Below are 23,997 nucleotides of genomic sequence, written 5' to 3' on the forward strand. Positions count from 1 at the left end.
AGGGCGAGGGTTATTGATGGGTCTGTGGGAATTGGAATGGCATTGTATCACATGCATTGGGGTGGTACCTGAGGGTGATTTGGGTCGGGGCCTTGGAGGTGCTTTCATTTGTGTGTGGAGTGAGGGTGCAGTTGTTTGGCAGCCTGCAGTTAGGGTGTGCCTGCTGCACGTGTAGTGCGTGTTTTAGGGGTTTTTAATTATTTATGTATTTATTGTGGGTTTTAACGTGCGCTATCAGGCCGATGTGTGTGGACGTTCTCCTGGACATGTGTTTCTGTTGCACTATGTGGACGCATGGTACTTCACATGGATGGACTGTGTGGATTTGGCATTGTTTTATTTGGCCCACCTACCTGAATCTTCGGATGTCTGCACTCCTTTCTCCATCCCTCCGACTCCCTCTATGCTCTCCATTCCGATGGTGGAGGCACAGATTTCTTCCCAGGGGGTCAACTTGATGGGTGATTCAGGACCTCCCCCGGTGGCTGTGGCAATGTTGCGGTTGGCAGAGAGTATGCTGCGGACGCGTATCCGCAGGTCGTCCCATCGCTTGCGGCATTGCTGTGGGGTGCGGGGTGCGGTCCCCACCGCACTTACCCGCTGTGCCACCAGAGCCCATATGGCCTTCTTGTTTGCAAGTGCCGTTCTGGTCATTTGCGTGGAGAAGACGACGGCAGCATTCTCCTGGAGGGTCTCTGTTAGCACGGTGAGTTCATCACGGGAGAAGTGGACCTGCCGCTTGCGGTCGCACGCTTTCTTCGCTACTTTTCCCATTTTTCTTGGTTTCGCTAGGGTGGATGACGGGTTGGGGTGTGTTTCAGGGTAGTGATTTTAGTGGTTGTGTGGTTTTAGTGGTTTTATAGGTGTACGGCGGGATGTTTCCCGTTCCGGGCCCATGTTTTTGCTTCCGTTTCCGTATATTTCCGGTCACCGTACTTTCCGGTAGGCGCACACTGCGGTGACCGCTAAGAGGGGTGGCGGTATTGCACCTAGGGCGCCGTACGGCGGCGGTGTGGGCCGTTTTGAGGTCATTTCCGCCATCGCGGACTTTGCACTTCCGCCATGGCGTGGTGCTCGTGCCCGATGGGTCGGAATGGGCCGCACTTTGCTCCTTCGTGCAATGGCGGAAACGCTATTTACGCTGTGGCGGTCCGGTCAGTCACTTTCCGCCAGGGTCGTAATGAGGGCCAGTGGGTGTTTTAAGAGGCATGCAGACAAGTGCAGTCTGGGCTACTGGGGTAGTTTCATTCAATGCCACTAAAAGTGTCCTAAAAAGTAGGGGGACTAGGTTGCCTGCTGGCCTGACTGACCTCACCGCTGCTTCCCACCCATCCCATACCAGAGGCTGGGCCAGTTTCTAGACAATATTGGGCGTAGTGTGAAACAGCAGAATCACCCCCCACCTTCCCCCGCGCAACCCACGTTGCTCCTCTACTTCTACCCCGTACCTGCACTCCCTCTCAAATCCTTACATCATTGCAATTTGAATAATGTTTTATTGACTTCAGCCTAAATTAACGTATACAACAATATTGGAAACAGGAATAATTTTTCATTTTGGCACGTTTATGTTCGTTGTCTAAATGAATGGCACTCTCCTAGATGTTGCTGCTGCAAAAGCATCTATTGATGGTTTGTATTCTATTTTTCCAGAAATGTCCCCTTCAATTGAAAGTGTAGATTGGAAGTTAACCAGAGCTGTACCGAATAGTATATTTAGTATTCGGCCGAATATGCAGCCAAACTTGAAAAAGTACATTTAAAAAACAATAAAACATTTTTTTTCGGGTGGTATTATGACGGAGGATCACATGGGAGAAGATGGCTGTCGGGGAGAGGGTGGCCCCCATCAGGAGGGATGCGGTATTCTTTCCTTTCTAGAGAGGAAGACCTCGTAACTAATGACTCATGATGACTTGTTGACACTGTATACATCCCTCTCATTATAGAACCCAGAAACCCCTTCCTAAAAATGACTCTAATCAAGATATAATTCACACCTCACATACATATAACACACTCTTAACATCTCCTATCTGTAATGTTTTTCTAAATAAAAGTTCTAACCAATTCCACTTTAAAAATCTTAGAAATTCTATGAACTCCAACTCCCATAAAGCCTCAAGTACTGAGACAAAGAAGCGGAAGAAGGAGTTGATACAAATTTAGAGAAACACCAAGCTTAATAGGGGGACTAGTTGTTTTGATGAACCAAGGGTGCTCAGGACATTTAAAGATGGTATCCACACTCGAGAGGAAAGCAGAGCCAGAAGAGGAAGCGAAACTGGAAAACACCGTGCTGGAGGAGATTGAGAAAGCAGGCAATTCCAGACGCCAGCTCGCAATTTCAAGAGTTACATACCGGCGTGGCGCGAGACCAGGAGAGATGCAGCGGGTATCATTGGAGGCCCGTCGGAGCACCAACAGCAGAGCTACTGGGGACGCGGTCATGCTGAGCGGTATTCTGTCCCAGACGTGGAGAGAAGCTGGCAGGTGAGTGTGGCGCTGCCAGTAGAGCTGTAAGAAGGTCTGCACTGCGAAGGAGGCTGTCTCAGACAGGAAGCTTCAGCACAACAACGTGCCACGAGTCGGGAACGGTGTGAAATACCAGTGAGTCAGCCCAGAGCCATTGGGGACCCCGGGCGTACCAATAGTCATGTATGCCAATAAAACAAAGACGAATATTTGAATACCGAACAAATAAAGCACAAAAGCAGAACTTGAACAAGTTCCCATACACGAGATGTTAATATAGGAAAGGTCGGAGCAAGTGTAACCCTAAACAAATAAATGCTAAACAAATAAATGCTAAAGAAAAATAAAGCACAAAAGCAGAACTTGAACAAGTTCCCATATACGAGATGTTAATATAGGAAAGGTCGGAGCAAGTGTAACCCTAAACAAATAAATGCTAAACAAATAAATGCTAAAGAAAAATACAGCGGCAGAACTTGAACAAGTCCCTATGTATGAGATGTCAATGTGGAGAATGTTGGAACAAGCAATACCTCAAGCAAATAAAATCCCTTGTAACATGATGAGGGCATTCAGCGGAGCTCTGTGCTCCTCAACAATCCAGGCCAGCTCTATTTTCTCAAGGTATTGCGTCAGTCTGTCACCAAGGACCTCTCTAGGTTTACTGTATAATGCAGAGTAATAGGGTTCAGGAAGCTATCATCGATAGCGCCATCACGGGACCTGCCGATACCAGCACCGCCTAGGAGGAACCCCTAAATACCGACCCGGTAATACCAACATGCTAATACTGGGCTCGTAAAACCGGACCCAGAAATAACGCATTCGCCTCGGAACGGGAAATGGCCCGGCGGCCATCTTTAAAAACACAATCCATTGCCATCCTCCCTAACCACGAGTTGATGCCTGTTGAGCACTGTGGCAATACTTTGAGGATGTCCAAGGCTACCCGGAAGACCACCCCCCGGATGCGTAAACAGCATTTTCCAACGCAGAATTGAATATGTTGGCGGACACTCTTGCTGCACATGCAGACCTCATGAAATCCCATGACATGAAGCGTGAGGTCCAGCAGAAAAAAAAGGACATCTGGCAGGAGGTTGCCCGCAAGGTGTCGGCTGTGGGGACCACCCCACGTACTGTCAGGGACTGCCGTAAGAGGTGGGACGACCTCCGCTTGAGGGTCCGCAACATTATGTCAAGCAACAGGAGGGTGGCCATGGCCACAGGCGGGGGTCCCCACTCTCCTGCAAAGATGATGCCCTGGGAGGAGACCGCTAGCAGCTTCATCGATCCAGAGTCGATTGAGGGATTTGGGGAGATGGAGATGGGTGCGGCATCATCCCCAGAAGGAGGTGAGTGACCCTGCACATCCCTGTGGGGGAAACCATGAAGGAGCATAAGTGATGTGGAAGAGAGACTAGGCAAGGCAATGCACGTCCCTACACCCACATCAACATATCCAAGTCCAGATTGCGGCCCAAACCCTGCCACACAGAAATGCATGCTGAGTGCCAATCACCAACCAACACACGGCCAACAAACTTGGACCGTGCCCATGTAACACATCACACAAACCCCAAATCAACGGCATGCCACCTGCCATGCAGTGAATGCCAAAATGCCCCCTCATAACACCCTGTGTGACACACCTGTAAGACATGAATGAATGAATATTGAACAGCACAATTGTATGCCTCTGGCATGTGACACCATCACTGATGCCCTGCATCTCTTCTACCCCCCAGGCACCTATGAGGAAGATGCCAGGCAACAGAACACTGCAAGGGCATCCACGTCCCACCAAAAGAAAAAGGGCCACCACCACCTCCATGGCAGACAAGCAGGCCACACCCACAGGCAGTGTGCCTGACCGAGTGGAAACACAGCCAACAACACCTGCTGCCAGTGTGCCGGACACACATCAGACCCAGCAGCCCACACCAGTTGGAGGGGAGTCCCTACATGCGCCGGCCACCACCGAGGATGACTTGGATGGCAATGTGGACCTTGAGGGAGTCAACCGAAGGAGTGCATGGCACTCCGAGATACCACCCCCGGACGTCCCGGAAGTAGTGTGGCAATACAGTGGGAGTGGCACACATGGTTGGGGGTGAAGGGGAGCATTTCATGGAGTATATTGTTTTTTGGGGGGGTTTGTTGGGTGGGTTTGTGAGTTCACTGGGGTTTTTCGGGGTTTGTTGGGTGGGTTGGGAGTTCACTGGGGGGTTCGGGGGAGTGGTCACATTTTTGCTGTTTGAACAAATACACCCGTTGTGTGAAAAACATTCAATGGCTGGACATTGTTCATTTCGTGTATATCCATTTAATGTGTGACGGTGTTCAGTGGCCAACTCCCAACAATCCCTGTGTGCATGTCCACATGAACCCAGTGTGTCACTGACTCATGTCTATCGTAGTCCCTGTGGTTCAGAAGTATTCGTGAATCGGTGCTTGGCGTACTGCATGGCCATCCTGTGCATCACGTACTGGCAGGGGGGCTATTTCACCTCCGTCTCCATCCTCATCATCCTCACCCGGTGCATGCATGTCAATGTCAGGTGGCAGTGGTACATTTCTCCGGACGCACATGTTGTGCAGCATGACACGGGCCATGGTGATCTTTGCTACCTTCTCAGGACTATATAGGTGTGTCCCACCAGACCTGCTTAGGCAGCGGAAATGCGCCTTCAACAGGCCAAAGGTCTGCTCAATCACAACATGGGTACGGGTGTGAACACGATTGTACTCCTCTTCATGGCTATTCTGTGGGTTCCGCACAGGGGTAAGTAGCCACAGCCTCAAGGGATATCCTCCATCACCTGCAAGCAAATCTAAATAGGTGTGTGTCACTCTGAGATGCCACCTTCGGGAGGCACAGTCATGGCCGCAGCTATTTGGTGTGGACATGCACATGTCCCTGTACGTATGCAAGAATGTTAACTAGATGCATACTATACTGCTATGAGGTGTGATAGTCTGGATGGCGTTCAATAGAGGATGCAGGGTGATATAATGCATGCTGAGGCGGATGTACTGTGGTTGTACAACAATGTTTAGCCTCCCATTTATGCTGTGTATTATACACTGTGCATGGTCGCACCAGCCACATTGCCACAGTTGTAATCCTGTTCAGTCATGCATTGCTTGACATACCCATGGTGGCGTGGTTGTGCCCATTACTTCTTGTCATCGATATGCATCATTGGTAAAATGTTTGCCAGTGATGTGTCATTTTGGGTTTGGGAGATTCAGGTCAGGAGTGTCTAGCTCTCCATGCATTCTCCAATCACCATCAACACCCAGGTGGAGTATGCCCCCCCTTTCCCACCCAGGTGGAGTATGCATCCCCCCTTTCCCACCCAGGTGGAGTATGCATCCCTACACATCAGTAGCCCATTGCACTGCCATGGCCCACTCAGGCAACTCACCAAGCAGCCAGGCACGTGGTACAGCATGTCGCTCCATGTGACGGGGTAGTGTGGAGTTACGCAGCACCATGGCATCATGTGTTGATCCGAGAAATCGGGCGCAGCATTGTGTGATGATCTTGCCAGTCACATGCCATTTGCACATTGATGGAATGGTATTGCTTGCGATTGTGGTACAACGCCTCTATGGCATAGGGGACTACCAATTCCACATGGGTGCAGTCCAGGGTACCAACACAGTTGGGCATGCCTGCCAGTGCATGGAAAGCTCTTTTGGTGTCTGCTATCTCCTGGGCAGTCCGTGGTAGGGATATGTGGGTGCTTGCATGCTTCAGGAGGGCATCCAGCACTTGGTTCAGCATTTGTGAAAATAGTGGGGCAGCTGCATGGCAGTTCGCAACCACTGTGTGTTGATAGGTGCCTGTGGCCAGGAAGTGGAGCACAGAAACCACCTTTAGTAGCGGGGGGATGGCAGTGCGTATTTCTATGAGGCTGCCAATGTCGTTGTGTATTATGCCCACTATGGTGGTGATGGTGTCCCGGTCCAACCGGTACAGGGTGTGGATCTGCTCAGGGGTTAGGTTGAATGGACTCGGTCTGATGCGAGGGATTGGTGGCTGCCTACGAGGCTCTGCTGGCTGCGCTGGTGGTAATTGCTGGCTGTCTCGCCCTCCTTCTCCTCCTGTGTCTCCTCTGTGCTGCCTGTGGTTGCTGCTGTAGTTGTTGTAGTTGGTGTTGTTGCTGTAGTTGTAGCAGTATAGGCATGCCCTCCAGCGCCATGATTGCAACAGCTAGTGGTAGCATTTTGGTGTAGGAAGGGGTGTGGTGTATGGGTGTACTCATTTAATACTGGCCCAGCCTCCATTGACACCACCTGTGGTGATTGTGTGCACCTGTGGCAGTTGGCTTGATTGCTGATTGCTGTTTGCGGATGGTCCGCGATGCCTGTATGGCCAACATCGTGCAGCCCCTGATTACAGGCTTCGGGATGCCGGTATTTGCATGTCCACGTGGGTTGTGATGTCCTCCTATTACCCGTATGCCGCTATTAGAGGCACCGTTATTTAGGGTGCCGCTAATAGCGGGTTGCTGGGTCATAATAGACCGGAGCGGTAAGCGATGCCTTACCGGCATCGTTTTTCTATTACCTCCAACCTCGTAATGAGGCCCACTCAATTTTCTACAATTTCTAGTATCTGCACTGGGGGATTCTCAGACCTTACGGGCCAGGATAAAAGTCTACCCGGCCTGTCCCCTTCACTGTATCGTCTGGCTTATACTTTATGCCCCAAGACCCAAATTTCTTTATTCCTTAAGGCCTTCTCTGTTCTGTCAAGAGTGCCGCAAGTACCACATGCTCTCTAGAAATGCAAATCCATCTTAAATATGTTTTGTATATCTCCCCAGAAATCGTGCCATCTATGCACGGAGGTCAGAGTTGAGCACCACATCCAGAAAGGAGTCCGGCTTAAACCTCCAGGTTCTACTAAATTGTAGAGCATTAGGGAGTGAGATCGATACCAGCACAGGGGAGTGATCAGAAAGGATGTGTGGCAGTATGTTGCAGTGCTTCACCCAGAGCCCTACCTGCCTGGTTAACAGCTATTTGTCTATTCATGAGTGTGAATAATGAGCCGAGGTGTAATATGTGTATCCACACAGTTTTTCATGGCTCCCTCTACAAATATCCATCAACTCGTATTTGTCACTGAGATGGAGCAATGCTCTAGCAGCACAACACAGTGATCTGACTTTGTCAGTGGACCTGTCCAGTGAGAGCTCCGTTACAACATTCATGTCCCCGCCATGACCACTGCATAGCCTATACATTCCTGCAGCTTAACAGAGATGCCATTAAAGCAACTGTCATCAACATTAGGCGCATATACATTGACTAAAACTATGCCGTGACCTGAAATTAAGCCAGCCAGACCTCCCTTCTGGGTCTTTAACCGCTAATCGACTTGTGCCGTTGGAAACCTATGGAATTCTGTATATTATAAGTGGAGAAAGAGGTGTGTTTCGGATTGACAAAATGCAGCCTGGCCAGCTTGTGAGGGGTGGGTCTCTTGGAGCATAGTGATACGACAGCAATGTCTTTTGCAATGAACACAATGTAGACTGCAATTTACAACTGTCATTGCAAATCACACACATTGCAATCTTTTGCGTGTTGCAAGGTAGCTTACATGGAAAGTGAATTTTTAAACTTCCTTCCAGCTCTCTCAGACATGTACAAATGGTTTCGGTCTGCTCCTGCCGAACACAAGTCAAGGGTACATGTCATTTAAGTGGATTCCCGCTCTCTATAGCGTGCAGGCCTCAGGTGGTAATAGTGACTATTGGTCTGCTGGTAGAGAAAAGCTCCCAATCACTCCAGACTCGCGTTGAAAGGAACTCATGGTGGCAACAGTAAAGGCAGACGCAAGTGATCACAGTTCAAGGGTGTTTATTGAACCTTATAATGGGCGAGATAAACGTCTAATCTAAACCAAAATCTACCACGGGAGCAAGCTCCGACCATCATATAATAATAAGGCAGTCCTAGTGGCGTCTTTTCAATTAAAAAACGCCTACACTAAAAAAAAAAAACGATTGCCAATCCTTACTATTAGTTACAAAAAGAGTGTGGGATAATGTTCACCAGAAAAGAAAGAAGTGTTTACAAGTCAGGATGGTTTGGCTGGGTCTCCTTTCCCCATGTTTTAAGCACAGACAAGGCAGAACTCCTGAGCACAGCACACTCCTGTGCCTCGTCAGCACGCTTGCTTATTATTATTTTTTTTATTGCTTATTTATTCAAAAGTAACAAACGAACAAAGATTCTTCTCTCATAACCTTGCACTTTGGGCGATTTCTCTTCGCGCTTAGGATCTCCCTCCGCCGGGCTCGGATCCTCCGTACAACTCGGGCCTCCCTCCGTTGTGTTCACTAAGGCCTTTCGTTAACACAGTTGATGTATTTCTAACACATTTCATGCATTGCTCAGTTAATTAGAAAGTGGGGTTTTCCTTCGCGTAGCTTTCTCTCGGCATCCTCTGTCAGGCTCAGAGTTGCCTTTCTTCAATATTCACCACCTTGTCGGAAAGCGTGGTTCCTTTCCCCTACCTTTCTTTCGGCACCCCTCTGTCGAGTTCACACTTGCCTTTCTTTACTTGCGATGGGACAGAGACTTTTGAAAGTACACAGAGTTTGACATGACCCTTGTAGGACCACTCTGATGCTTCACGCCACCCTTTCCTGGGGCCTTCAGCTTCTTGTACTTTCAAAACAGGTCTGAGTCAGAGTTGTTCAAATGAGCACCCACGTGGTGCCAGATCCCTCTGCTCCAGGACCTCAACTTCTTATAAATTCCTTGCGTTAAAAAATGTTGCTACTTGCAACCTTGGGCTGAACACAGTTCGGTTTACTATACGTTTTCCTCCGACTCAGTGGCTTTGCTGAACCTGTTGGCTTCTTTTTTCTCTAGAGTCAAGGATAGTACCACGGCAGCCCGCTTGCCTCTACGACTGCGTTATCAATGTGGGAAACCCCCGTGTACGATTGACATCTGCTGCTACGCTCAGCAGCTGTAACTCCCGGCCTTATAATTTCCCTTTCGGAGGCTTCACGGGTCTGAGTTGAAAAGGGCAAAGGGCTGGGTCCTTCCAGGTCTCGCCGCCTTTCTCCTCCACTTTAACTGCCGGTTTGGTGTAACTGTCTTCTCGTACGTTCGGTCTTGCTCGAAGTGTACTTTCATGCTCTGCCTTTAACCCTGTGGGAAAGGTAAAGGTCCGTCAGGTGTGCGTGGTTATTGTCAATTGCCTGACTCTGCCTGACCTGTGTGTTGGGACATGTCAGGTAAACGGCTCTCGTATAAGTCCATTGTCTGTTACAGTGTAAGAAAGTGTTTGTGTGGGAAGGGGCGGGGGGTGATAGAGCCTCCTAATATCCCACAGTGCGGGATGGGGAAAAGGTGTTACAGGGAAGGGAATAACGCGTCTCAGCCCTCTGTGTCCCACTTCCATTCCCCAAAGTCCCCTCGCCTAGGTGATCCTCAACCCACTGGTCCACCCCTAGGAACTGGATTAAATAGCGATGGCTGTGTCCTGGCCACCTGGATGACAGATCCTCGGGGACTAGTAAGTGAGACACCTTCAGCTTTCTCACAGCATCCACATGCAGGATGTAAGGCAACTGCAGATCTGCGCATGTCAGGGTTGCTGCTGTGGTGAGGGTCCGCTTGAGATCTTCGAAGGCCTGATGGCATTGGTCAATCCACCGCTCAACAAAGGGCACCCGTGGATGATATAGATGATCCATAGTGTTGGCTGTATTCCTCCAATTACTCTGAGTAGGTGGGTATCCTTTGGTGAGGTCCACAAGTGGTTGGGCGACTTTGGCATATTCTGTGACAAACCTCCCGTAGTAGTTACAGAATCCCAGGAAGCTAACTCCTTGAGGGTCTGAAGTCCTGGCCAGGTGAGGAGTGCATCCATCTTTGCCGGATCCATGGCAATACCATCCTCAGAGACTATTTGTCCGATGTAATTGACACTTGTCTGGCAGAACTGGCACTTGTCCACCATGACCTTTAGCCCTTGCTTCTGCAGGTGATCCAGCACCTTTATGAGCCTCCTGTTGTGCTCTTCCAAGGTACTCCCAAACACTATTGTGTCATCCAGGTACACCAGTGCCTCCAGGAGGTTCACGTCGCCAATGGTCTTTTTCATGAGGCGCTGCAAAGTCACTGGCGCTTCCATCACTAGACTCTTGGACGTTGCTCTACGCTGAGTCACACTCTGCCAGGGACCATCATAGTGTCATGTGCCGGGATTGTGATCTGCCCAAACCGGGTGTTGGGAACATCTTCAATGGGTCCATCAGCTGGAGCTCTGGACCAGATCTCTCTCTGCCTTCTCCTACTAAATGGACATAAGGCTTGCAGTACTTTGGCATTCTCTTCTGTCTACTAAATACATGTGGGGTTCTGGCAGTGTTTTGCCCTTCTTGGCCAACAAAATGTATGTGGGGGATGTGTAGGGTTGACAGACAACGCAGACTCCGAGTTAGAAGGATAAAGTATTTATTAGGAGAATTCAAGAGTCAGCTATTCCCAGTCTGGGTTACTTCACCCTCTCAGCTCTTCATAGCCTTTTCCTTCTCACCTGCATTATGGTATTCTTTCCGCTCCTCCTCTTCTGGTCCTAATAGGTCCACTGCTGTCCAGCTTCTTCCTCTGGGCTCTGCTCTCCCTGTCAATACAAGGGAATGAAAAGCCTTACTTCCCCTCCATGTACATTTATAAGTGTTTGCTCCTCATTCTGCCAATCTCCTCTCTCGTTACAGGTATGGACCCTTGTCCCTTTAGTTTAGCCCTACCCCCTCCTCTCAGCCACCTTCTATTCCCTTCCCCTCGATGCTGCCGCAAATTCACGTTCCTCTGCCCCCCACGGCACCCCACCCGCCTAGCTGTGCCCCCAATGCCACCAGCTCCCCAGCGTGGTGTGACTCTCCCTGCCACAGTGTCTCTCCATCGGGGCACCTCGGCTCTCCCGGCCGTATCAGTGATCTGATAGCATGTCGCAGCCACATTCTCTCACTGCGGGTCCGTACAGATCTGGCGCCCCTGCCTGGGACTACGGCCCTGCTGCACGAAGCAAGGTGGGGACCACCATTGCAATGGCAGTATCAGAGATGGGGAGGGATGTATGCCAGAGTGCCAAGGAGAGGAATGGGGTTGGGGTTGATGGCAGCTTCAAGACACCCCGGGGTCCTAGTCTCCCAGTAAGTCTGTGTTTTACCATTATCTGCCTTCTAAATGTCTATGGGATTCTCACTGTGCTTTGGCCATCTCCTACACATACTAAATACATATGGGATTTCACAGTGATTTGGCCTTATCTGCCTACCTAATGCATGTATTGCTCTCAGCGCTTTCACCTTCTCTGAAAGCACAGAGAGCCCTATGTGCATTTACTAAATGCATGTGGTGTTCTCTGTGCTTTGAGAACCTCACATGAGGAGAACCTCTGCCTACTGAATTCATGCAAGGTTCTCAATGCTTTGCCTTTCTCCATCTACTAAATACATGTGGGGTTCTCTCTGTTCTTTAGCCTTTTCCAACCACTCAATGCACATGGAGTTCTCAGTGCCTTGACCTTCTCTTCCACCTGCATGTGGGGTTCTGTGTGCTTTGGCCATCTCCTTCTCTCTACTAAATTACGTGGGATTCTCAGTGATTTGCCATTCTCCCCAACCTATTTAATTCACATAGAATTATCTTAGATGGAGGAGGTCAAAACACTAACATATGCATGTGGAGTTCAGTGCCTTGTCCTTTTCTTCTTCATGCATGTGGTGTTCTCTGCTTTAGCCACCTCCTTCTCCTACTAAATGAATATGGGATTCTCAATGTTTTGCCTTCAGCTACACCTACTAAAACAATGTAAGGATTACTGCTTTGGCCTTCTCCACCTACTAAATGCATTTTGAGTGGTCAATTCTTTGTCTTTCTTTCACCTTCTAAAAGAACATGGGATTTTTGGCGTTTTGCTCTTCTTCTCTGCCTACTAAATGCACGTTGTCTTTTCAGTGCTTTGGCCTTCTTTGCCTACTAAATAAACATGGGGTTCTCTCAGTGCTTTGGTCTTTTCAGCGTACTAAATGTGCAAGGGGTTCCCAGTGCTTTGCACTCCTCGGTCTACGAAATGTTCAGGCTCTCGGTCAGGTTCAAATGGGTCGGACTACTGGGTGCCCTGTCTGGCATCTCCTAAACCAACCCTGCCTACCAGAACGATGTCTCACACACCTCAGTGAAGGGATTAATCCAAAGGCAGGCAAGAGAAATGGCCAGCTCAGGTACTCAGTAAACCGCTTATTTCATCTTGTTCCCATCTTGTAGTTGCTAAGCAGGCAAAGGAGTACTCCTACTTTTCCCTTATTTACAGCTCAGAGCTTGCTATAGAAAATTCATATGGTAATAAATAGATTGGTGAAGCAGAAGTAACAAGACTACATAGCCCACATTTGTGTAAAAGTAGTAACAGAGGTACAGAGACCAGAGCACCACCCCAAAAGACACTAGAATGGCAAACAGTAAACAAATAAATAGTAAAACAAATGCACTACGGCATCCTGTATGGCATGTTGGAGACCACTATGGGACTAGGAGACTTATCCTCACTCCCAGATTTGGAAGAATGGCAGACTGCTTTAAGAGTTCCAACATTCCAAAAAATCTCTGTAACAGAAGTCTACAAAGATGCTGAAATGTGTCAGAGTCCAGGGGCGATGATGGGCTGGGAGAGAAAATGGCACATAAGGAGGCTAGAGCTAGCAGAGCTGCCAGAGTCAGAAAACATACCAAGGGGGAAGAGAGAAGGGTCAAAATACCTACCACAGAGCCAGAACCAAGATATCAGTCAGATCAATTTTCTGGGCCAGACAGCAAACAATGAGCCCTGGGGACAGGCAGGAGGTCCAACCAGGAGATCCGAATAACTAGTGACAAAAAGCCTGAATCGTAATCCAGAAGCCAGGTCAGAAGAAAGCTAATGTCCAGGTGCACTCCACAAATGAGACAGGTGAAACAAAGAGATGCAAGAACAACGCAGGACTAATCTGGGTTATCGAGCGACGCTCCACAAAGTCCAGCTCCCTGCAGCGTCCCAGTGATGAAAAACAGAGGTAGCGCTGCCAGGTCACCTGGCCATTCATGAACACAGTTTTCCACACAGAGCTATGTGAAAGTGAGCCCTTTGCAATAATCTCCATGGGAGACACCTAGTTCCTTCCTGAATGCTCACTGTGGTAGGTGAGATATAGGAGACAAACAAGAGGACATGGTTCAATGATGTTCTTTATTCAAAATTAAAAGGAAACCTACTCTAAGCCCTATTTCTATATCCATGCCCCTATTCTGGAAAATAACAAAGGGGTGCTCGTCAGGATGTACAAAAATAATCACTGTCCTCGGTCAAAACCTACTCTAGTCTAACATCTGTCCCACTACTAGAAATAAAAGAGTCTACATTTTAACAAAGACTATGGTTACTTCCCCTTCTTTGGTAACTGAGTGGAGGTTGTTTTTCTGACCCCACAGAACAGTTCTCAGATTTTCTTCCAATCTAATAAGGATTGTCCAAATACCAAGCAATACTAAAATGTCTAAGTCTTCCTTTTTTGGTACCATACAATCCTGTGACAATTTACGGGTCACCAGTGGTCCAGCGATGAATATTGGTTTCTAAACCATCAATCAGCCTCACACCTCTAGGATCCGAACAGATTGGAAATGCAAACAAATTATAAACCTCCTTGTCCAATTTTGTTATCGTGGGCAGAACGCTTATCTCCGAAAGATTGTGGATCGTTGGTTAGTTGCAACACAGCGAAAATACAATTAGTACCCAATGATAAAAGGGACTATGTAGTCAAGGTTGTATACAAATATCAACTTTGTTACAACTGTCTGTTGTGATAATAATAGACTACAAAATACAGCCCACCCTGGAAAAGAATGCAGAGGAATGCAGAGGACAAAATACAGCCCACCCTGAGAGGAGGGGGCAGGGCTAAACTAAAGGGACAAGGGTCCATACCTGTAACGAGAGAGGAGATTGGCAGAATGAGGAGCAAACACTTATAAATGTACATGGAAGGGAAGCAAGGCTTTTCATTCCCTTGTATTGACAGGGAGAGCAGAACCCAGAGGAAGAAGCTGGACAGCAGTGGGCCTATTAGGACTGCAATTAGGATTGAAAAGGGATGCCCTCTGGATACTGACAGGAGGGTGGGCGATAAAGTAAATAATCACAACAGTTCAAGGATTCTTGGTTTCTGCACCAAGGGAGCAATGGGTCGTAAAATGTCACTATGGGACTTCAGAGAAGGACCAGGGGAACAGAACCACAATGTACCTTGTGCCTGTAGGTGTTCTTGGTGCTCGACCAGGTCAAGTCGGTTTCAGGGCGCTTTGCAGCTTCTGTGACAGAGTTCAAGATGGGAGACAGCTGCGGGTACCAGGTGGCAACCAGTTTCGCGAGTGAAGCTGGATGGACGGCCATAGGCTGGCCTACATGGGGGCTCGGGGTCAGGAATCGCTGTCTCATTGCTGGTCAGCAGTTCTGAAGAACTAGTCGAGACGTCTTGGATGTCTTTAAGCGACTGCGGCTTGACAATGGTCAGTGTTGCAGTCGGTTGCAGCTCGAAGAACGAAACTAGCTCGAAAATGTCCTTTAAGGCAGGCGTCATTAGATGCTCGTTGAGGCACTTCTCCCAGCTTCTTCAATGGGCTTGTGTCATCCTTTAAGGTGGATAGCCCAAAGCTGAGGAGATTGTTGCAGGCAGCTGCCTTGTCCTTGGTTTGGTTCAGAGACTCTATGGCACTTCCCACCTAGGAAGCTTGTTTCAGGGCACGCTGTGTGTTTGGTGGGTACTGGTTCTGGAGCTGCTGGAGGGTCCTCTGGATTCGGCTCCCTATGTTCCCTGGAAGATGTTTAGGGGCGGGATCTTGCTTGCCTCTTGGAGGACACGGCCTTCCTTCACTGGTGGAAGATGTAAGGCAGACTGTACTATCAGCCAGGGTTTACTGCTGAGTTCTTCTTGCTACTCCTTGCAAAGTCTTGAGATGATCTGCCCAAAAGAGTGGCTCGACCCTCTTAAAGCCAAATGGACCTCAGGGAATAGTGTAGGCTAAGCCTACTTTAATGAACCAATCCTGGGTCCTCACCAACAATTGCCTGTATGCGTGAGGTTATAACCAGAGTGCTTTGCAACAGAAACGGTAAAGGGGTGAAAACATGTAATACCAAGTCCCACCCATCTCCCGGTCTTTTGTTGTTCAAAGGGTCTCTCTGGTCAATGCAGTTCTCTGTGGCTCCTGATTAAAGCGGCAGGTCTCCCTTGAAGCTGCAGCAGGACCAGACTTTCTGGTGCCGTCAATCTACATACTCGTACCTTCTGAATGGGGTCCCCCTGCGGGGATGACTACTGTAGTACACGCATTCCCAGACATGACATTTCACTGTTCATTGATACTATGGACGGTTGCTGGCTTCAGGTTGACATAGTGTATATCAAAGGTTCTTGGAGTTTCCGGTCTCCTTTGTTAACCTCTGCAGCCAGGTCCCACGTGGGCCCGTTTGAAGTACACTTTATCAGTATGTTAATTATGTTAATTGCTGCCAATATCTGCAGGCTCAACAAAAGGACAGGGTGGATCCATGGAGGCTGTGTTAGTTAATTAGGCTGGCCATGGCAGGGGGAAAGATTGGCCCTCCCCCTTCTGAGATGCATTGTGTACTCCACCAGTCAGATCCCAACTGAATATGACTGGGTGGACTGAGCCTACAGGCACAGTCCACCCTGAGTACACAGGTCTATGTCTATGTTGTGCGGTGAACATTGGAAAATGTGTGGGGCTAATTCGCACACATTTTCCTGAGATTGCTCTACCATCATTCAATTTCATGTACAAATTCAAAAAAGCCCGGGCGAGTGCACACCCACCATGCGGATGGTTGAATTCCTCACAGGGGCATTACCGGTCGAGTAATGGCCCGTGGCAGGAGTTACAATCCAGAGCACAGCAAAGGCTTTAAGGTTGCCCCGGGGGCATTACCTGACCAGTAATGCCTCCTTCCGAGGTTTCTATTGCTATTAGTATTGCCAGACATTTTTCGGAATTACTGATTGCAATAGAAGCTCGTACGCAGCTTCGCTGTGTGTCGGCATCTGTGTTTGAACACAGAGCCGACACAAAATGGCAACCCGCTTTCAGGAGTCAGAATAGAATGAGAAGACTAAACTTCTTGTAATATAGCTGCCAGCCATTGCTGCAGGGAATAGAACATGTATTGGAGACCACTGAATAATATGCAAAGGTGGTCTCCGAGTTTTGAAATAAAAAAAAGAAACACAAACAACGTTGCTGGCGTGCAGAAAGTAGACAGGGATGTTAGGGAAACAGTATGCGGTTAACTAGCTCTACATTTGGAGTTTGCAGAAAACTTAAAATGGTGGACGGAATTAATGTTTCTGACACGCACTTGTGGAGCACTGCAGAGCAAAAGTCTTTGGCCGTCGCCAAGTCGTTACCTGAAGCACAATCATGTTGCTGCATAAGACATGATTGCTACTCGCCGGTTACTAACATGACGCATGCTCTTCATTCGAAGTCCAGGACTCATTGGCACATAAGTGGCTCAACGGATTAGTGGATGTGGGTACTCTCATGCGATTAGCTCTTCGGTAATGGTTGTGAACATGGCACATGGTACAAACATTCAGCAAATTCAGGACAAAAAGTTAAAGTAGAGAGGGAAACCACAAGTTGTTTGCCATTGATGTTGCAGGATTAAATTACACAGTGCAGCCTGCATGATATGGGGCAGTGGTCACTGTAAGTGCTAATGTCGGCTGCCATCTGTGACCAGAACAACACGTTTGGCACCAGATAAAAGAAGGAGTGGCATGAGGGTCAAATCCTGCCCTGTCCATGCCAGCGATGTTCACCAAAATGTCAAAGAAATGGCTAGTTTTCAGGGATGGTGCGCTTGAATAAGGGCATTTTATTTATTTATTTATATATTTTAATTTTTGTAACGCGCCAACATGCCCGTCGGCCTCAAGGCACACATAGAACAAGAACAAGACGAGGACAAACAAGAAAAGAGGAAGAAGGAGAAATGGGTCAGGAAATTATTCCAAGTTGAATAAGTGAGTCTTGACGGCACGTTTGAACGCGGTATAGCTCTGGATCTGCCGTATACCTGCTGGAAGAGTGCTCCACAAAAGGGGACCCTGAGCATCCAGTGTAGTGCCTCCAAATTCGGCTGTCCTGAATTTGGGGTAATTGAGAGTGACCGCTGAAGAAGAGCGAAGGTTCCACATGTTGGGATTGATGCCTATAAGGGATGACAGATAGGTTGGGCTGCTAAGACTGAGGCATTTATGGGTCGTAGTAAGCATCTTATGCGTTATGCGGTGTTTAACGGGTAGCCAGTGGAGTCTTTTCCTAAAAGTAGAGATGTGTGTGCGACATGACTGATTGAAAATGTTACGCACGGCATTGTTCTGTGCCACTTGTAAAGATTGAATATTAGAGGCCGTGGTGCCCGCCAGGAGGCTGTTACAATAGTCCAATCTTGAATTTATCAATGCAGTGGACAATAAAGCACAGTTCTCTTCCAATATGAATGGTCGAATATATCTGATTCTCTTGTTTATAACACCACAACTAGATTTTATGCTAGAAATATGGGATTTCATGGAGAGTTCCTCATCAAGAACTACTCCCAAGGTCTTAACTTTCTTTTGAACTGTGATGGTGTTGTTGGCAATATGAAAAGAGGCGTAGTTGGGATCCAGTTTTTCCTGGGTGTTCTTAGATGCCACAATGAGGAGTTCGGTCTTTTTATCATTAAGGGCCAGAGAATTACAAGCCATCCAATCTTCTATGGCTTTATATTTTTTCGGTCAATGGTTTCCGAATCACTACTTTATGAGCCACTCAATGAATAATAACCTGAGTGCCATCAGCGTAATTTGTATATTGCACTCCCAGTTTGTTCAAAAGATCGAGAAGGGGCCGGATGTAAAGGTTGAAGAGCAGCGGCGACAGACAGGAGCCCTGAGGGACACTGCATGTCTGAGAGATAGGGGAAGATTGTTTATCACCCACGCAAACCCTTACCATTCTGGGACCCAAAAAGGAAGCAATCCATTTGGATGCGATTGCAGAGCAATTGGCAACCTCTCCAAGCCTTGACACTAGTAAGCTGTGATCAACTAGGTCAAAGGCCGCGGAGAGGGCCAATAGCATGAGCAGAGCAGCTTGGTTTTTGTCAGCTATGCTAGCAAGTGTAGATTTGAGATCAAGCATAGCTGTCTCAGTTCCATGACGAGCCCTATATCCCAACTGACGGGTGCCCAAGATATCGTATTTTTCAACATGGGCCTGTAGCTGTAAGTAGGCCAGTTTATCAAGTATTTTGAGAACAAAGGGCACGTTAGTTATGGGTCTGTAATTGTCATTGTTGGCTGGGTCAAGGCCTTCTTTGTTCAGTAGAGGTGTGATCCATGCCGACTTAAGCAGGTCTGGCACCAGACCCTCATCAAAGGAGAGGTTAACCAGTTTGGTAATCCATGGGACCAGGGTCTCTAAAGACTCCTTAAGAATACTGGTGGGGCAGTCATCTGCTGGACAAGATGTGGCTTTGAGATCCTGAATGATTTTGAATACTTCCTTTGAATTTCATTATTGAACCATGTGTTCTTTGTGGTTTCAGTTTTTATTGCCTTCACCTTCAGAGGGGCAAGGTCGTTAACTGCTTCTTTGATGTTGGTTGACAGATGGTTAATCAATTTTGTGGGATCATGAACGTTGTCTAGGGATTGAAGCTTGGTTGACAGTCGTTCAGTGAGTTTTGGTGCTGTTAGATTCTTTAGATTGCGAGCCATTTTTTGAATACGTGGGTTCATATTAAGTTTGGGAGGAGGAGACAGTAGTGAGATCTTAGCTTGGATGAGAGAACGGTCCGACCAGATGCACGGTGTAACCAAGATGTCAGAAATGTTGGTATTTTGACATGCCTAAAATGGGCTGCACCTCTAATGGAATGAGGGCTTATTGATTTGCTACATTGTTCTTGAACATTCCCTTCGTGGGAGGGGTAGGTGGGGCAACATGAGTTTCCTTCAATGGTGGGGCTTAGAATAATTTGCTCGCCTAAAGGGAACGTGGACTAATGTCATGTCAGCAGAATTTCCATACTGATAATACCTCAAATTATTTTTGTTAGAAGTTCTGCCATGCTCTGGGAGGGAGTGACGCAAAACTCTGTAAAGTACTCTTGATAAACAGCCCAAATTCTGTAGGTCTTCGCAGTCAGTCTGGTGCTAACGAGTTGGAAAGGGTAGCTTATGTAATTTTAAAGATACTGCTGCTCTTGCCCGACCAGCAGTGAGGGTGGTTCACGGGGAAGGACAGCTTCCCAGGGCTTAGGCAACCATTCGTCCTCAAAACGAGGACTTTCCAGACATTTTCCGTCCAATGTAAATAAATAAGATGGGATTGTGCAGACAGTCAATACTGTATGGAAACATATTTTAAATTGAATGATAATCATAGATTTCTGATATTTGAATGTGAATATTTATTTCAACTCTTGTGTTTTATAGATTTTAGTAATTGTGTAATTGGAGGTGGCTAGCATTTCATTTTACGTACAGGCTAATTTTGGCTTGTTTTCCATTTAGAAATGAAGCAAGTTGAATCAGAGTCTTTAACTCTGCAGGCTTCGCTCTGTACCTGAACTACACTCCCCAGCAGGAGTTGTAGTTCTTGGAAGCAGATTTCACGCGAAACCCGGCGCAAACGCGCCGGCACGGACAGGCCCACCTAGTATGTGCTAGTCCATACATGGACATGCAGACGTGGTACAGTGCTGTGACCTTCCTGGATGGCTATTGCCGACGTGCTGGAGACCATAGCCAAGGCCAGAAGGGAGTCCATCGTCCGCGCTACACACATGAAAAAGGTATTTAAGACTGCCCCAGCTGCACAAAACCCTCTCGTTACTCCCGCCATCCTTAGCATTTCCACAGAGAATAGTGCAGTGCCCACCACAACTGCTACTAAGCTGGCCAGCACAGACAAGGTGAGAACCTCTATCTCAATTGATAGCTGTGCCCAAACGGTAGATTCACACTCGCCCAATGCTACACTGGGAAAGGGGTCTCTTCCCACAAAACCTATGGTGGCCTTACTGAATACCCGGGCCCTGGTGAAGCACATGATAGATGTCCACGATTATTACATCCTGGAACACTGTGATGCACATGATGTCCACACTGAGACCTGGCTTCACTGAGGCGCACAGCCCCACCATTGAACAAGTGACCTCCCCACCCCCGGCTATATGTTCTTTGGGAAACACTGGGATGGGGTCTGCGAGGGGGTGTGGTCATATGTAAGAAAGAGCTTGGCCTCTATGAGGCTAAGATTGAGTGCAAAGGTTGTGACATTGTTCATGTTAAATTGATTGCTAATTTTAACCACAGCATAAATTTGGTGTTGCTTTATCAATTTAATGATGATTTTATTAACATTGTTGAGCCTATGCTGACAGTTAATTCAGCACTGGTCATACTGGGAGATTCTGGAAAGGTGACCTCAAGGACAAAAAAGCATTGGAACTTGAAAAAATGTTAAAAAGCCATCATATTATTCTTCATAACTCGGAACCAATGCACACGAGGGGCCATACCCTGGATTGGGTTGGTAGTGGAAACATTCTGATTGAGAATGTCATTACCACCCCCTGTATCTGGTCGGATCACTTCTTTGTTTCTTGTCAGATTAAACTTCCAGCCATTCCACACAGAGTGCATGAACCTGCCTGCACGCAAGATATTAACCAGGAATTTTAAGGCCGTTACGACTCCCATTTTGGCTGAATGTATGAAGGGCTTGATGATTAAAACCAATGAGTCTGATGGTCCTGAGACCCTTATTAACACCTATAAGGAAGAATTCACAGGTATGTTAGACCAGATTGCCCCATTAAAAGCCAGAACCGTCAGAGACTCGCCTAACCATCAGAAATGGTTCTCCTCAGCCTAAGCGAAAATTAAAGCTAACAAAAGACAGGCGAAGCATGTATGGCGAAAAGACAACTCCTGGGAAAACCTGACAGCCTGGAAACTTAAAGATAGAGATTATAAGTCTAAAATCTTAGAAGCTAAAAGAAACTTCTATAATGATCAAATGAATCTCGCCAGGGACCATACGAAGGAGCTTTTTTGACTATTTAGGTCCTGGGAAAAGCCTGCAGCTACTAATCCCTCCATTAAATCAACAAATGATGATTGCAACAGAGTGCAGAAAGCCTTTGCTGATAAATTGCAAAAGGTTTCAAACATGATTAGCGCAGAATCTAAAAAGAAGCCTTCCCCCTTCTCAGTTACCATATTCAACTGTAATAAGACTATGAAGAAAGAGGATCTTGTTAGCACTCATAAAGGCCCCCCATGCTTGGACCAAGACACTCCAACTCAGCCGGATCCACACATTGGATTCAGGTTTAAGGACTCATCCATGGCAGAGATACACAACGTCCTTAAAACCATGCATCCCACAAACTGCCCTGGAGAACTGTTCCCATCTAAAAAATATATTAGAGCATAGGGACCTGTTCGTCCTATTTCTCTAGGTATGTAAATTCTTCGTTCCGAACCAGCCTCATCCTACAGACTATTAAGAGTGTTGCGGTTACCCCTCTGCTAAAAAAGATGGGATTAGATCCCAATGATGCAGCCAATCTCAGGTCCATCACAAACATAGCTGGTATTCTGCATAGGAAACAATCTGGCTTCCGAGCTTTCATGGCACCGAAAGCGCATTGCTTGGCCTACAGACACATATGCTCTCTAAGTTGAAACATAACAAGTCAGGGCTGCTGATGGTGTTGGATATATCAGCAGCATTTGACTTGCTAGATCATGGAATACTCCTGGACCAGTGGCCGACGTGGGGGGGCCTCTCTTTGGAGGCAATAAACTGGCTCAAGTCATTTCTCGAGGATCGCCGCTCATGAGTCCACTGGGGCACAGTGCGTCCGAAGTGGAAACTATCATAGTGTGCCGCAGGGGGCCTGTCTTTCTCCTCCGTTATTCAATATTTACATCCTCCCACAGTGCAAAGACTTGGAGTCGCTAGACTTATTTTTCTGCAACTATGCCGATGACTTTCAACTTATTCTGGAGATCAGTGGGGACCACAAGAAGGACCAACTGATGCTGGACTCAGTGTACCAGACCATTAAGAGCTTGATGTCAACCAACTGGCTTTGCCTGAATGCGACAAAGACTGAACTCATGTTGTTCGGTCCTTGGCAAGCCAGAGATAACCTGGGTCATGTGTATGTCAGTTTTGAAATTGATGGAAGTCAGATTATGGTAGTGCATAAGGTAAAAACTCTAGGCACTAATTTGGAAGACAGCCTTGGCAGTGACGCCCATGTGACAGCCATCACAAAAAGCACCAACTACTATCTTAAGGTGCTAGGGCAAGTCGCCCCACTAGTTTCTGTAGAAAATCGTGTTAAACTAGGTAGAGCGGTAATACTCCCTCACGCAGATTATTGCAATGCCTTGTTGGGTGGTGCAAATGGGACAGATACTCAAGGACCACAAAAGATTCAAAATGCTGCTACCCGCATTATATTCCAGATGAAGTGCTCTGAACCGACATCGGCAGCACGAAAGAAACTGCACTGGTTGCCGGTCACGTCTTGGATTCAGTTTAAACTGCTGTCAATTTGCCATTTACCTCGCTGTGATACCTAAGGGTCTGGGTGAGTAACAAATGTAATAGAATAAAAATAAATAAGTGCATTTTTGGAAACGCCCCAGCCTACTTGAAAGACAGATTGAACGTCTACAACCCACAAGAAACCTGCGATCATCTGAGGATTGTCTGCTGGAGATACACCACATTAAGCGAGCTCGTGGATATGGCCGTGCCTTTCATGTACAGGGAGCACATGCTTGGAATGCTCTACCTGCACAGGTATGCAAAACGGAAAATCACTTGGCTTTTAGAAAGCAGTTGAAAACTGCTCTATTACTGTATAATGAATAAAACCTGCCGCCACTCCATCTGGTCCTCTTCATCCTTGTTTCTTTTGGCGCTTGGATGCCCTTGGGCTTTGGCGCGGTACAAATACACACAAATACAAAACTACAGGTGGACTATTATGATGTCACTTGGCCCCTGAAGCCGGATAGGCTCTCTGTTCTTTCATACACATGTACTACATGTTTCATTTAGACTAGAAAGCTCTCCGACTTTATGCAGGGCACAAAAATGAAACTATGTCAATGCTCACAGTGCCAATCAAATTGACATCTCCCGGCATCCGTAGAATGAAATTTTTCAAGACGTGTAGCCTATTCTGGAGCGTTCAAGTCTAACTAGAATAGCACACACCAGAATGCCTATCTGTTCCGAAGGACTTTTCCGTCACACCATGCATTTGGCAGGTGTAAAGTACTGAACCACTTCAAAGGTTCAGTTGTTAAATGTACTACATGCTGAATTAATTCA

The 23,997-nt window shown here is 47.4% G+C and overlaps 1 protein-coding gene across 6 annotated transcripts in view; it reads left to right on the forward strand.

Annotated features, from left to right (window-relative positions):
• LOC138567144 (mucin-2-like) overlaps nt 1-23,997 on the forward strand; it is a 497,812-nt gene that overhangs the window by 75,531 nt on the left and 398,284 nt on the right. The gene's annotated exons all lie outside the window — the stretch shown is intronic.

The sequence above is a fragment of the Ambystoma mexicanum genome, chromosome 2p, assembly GCF_040938575.1.
Source record: "Ambystoma mexicanum isolate Mex_15411 chromosome 2p, UKY_AmexF1_1, whole genome shotgun sequence".
NCBI lineage: Eukaryota > Metazoa > Chordata > Amphibia > Caudata > Ambystomatidae > Ambystoma > Ambystoma mexicanum.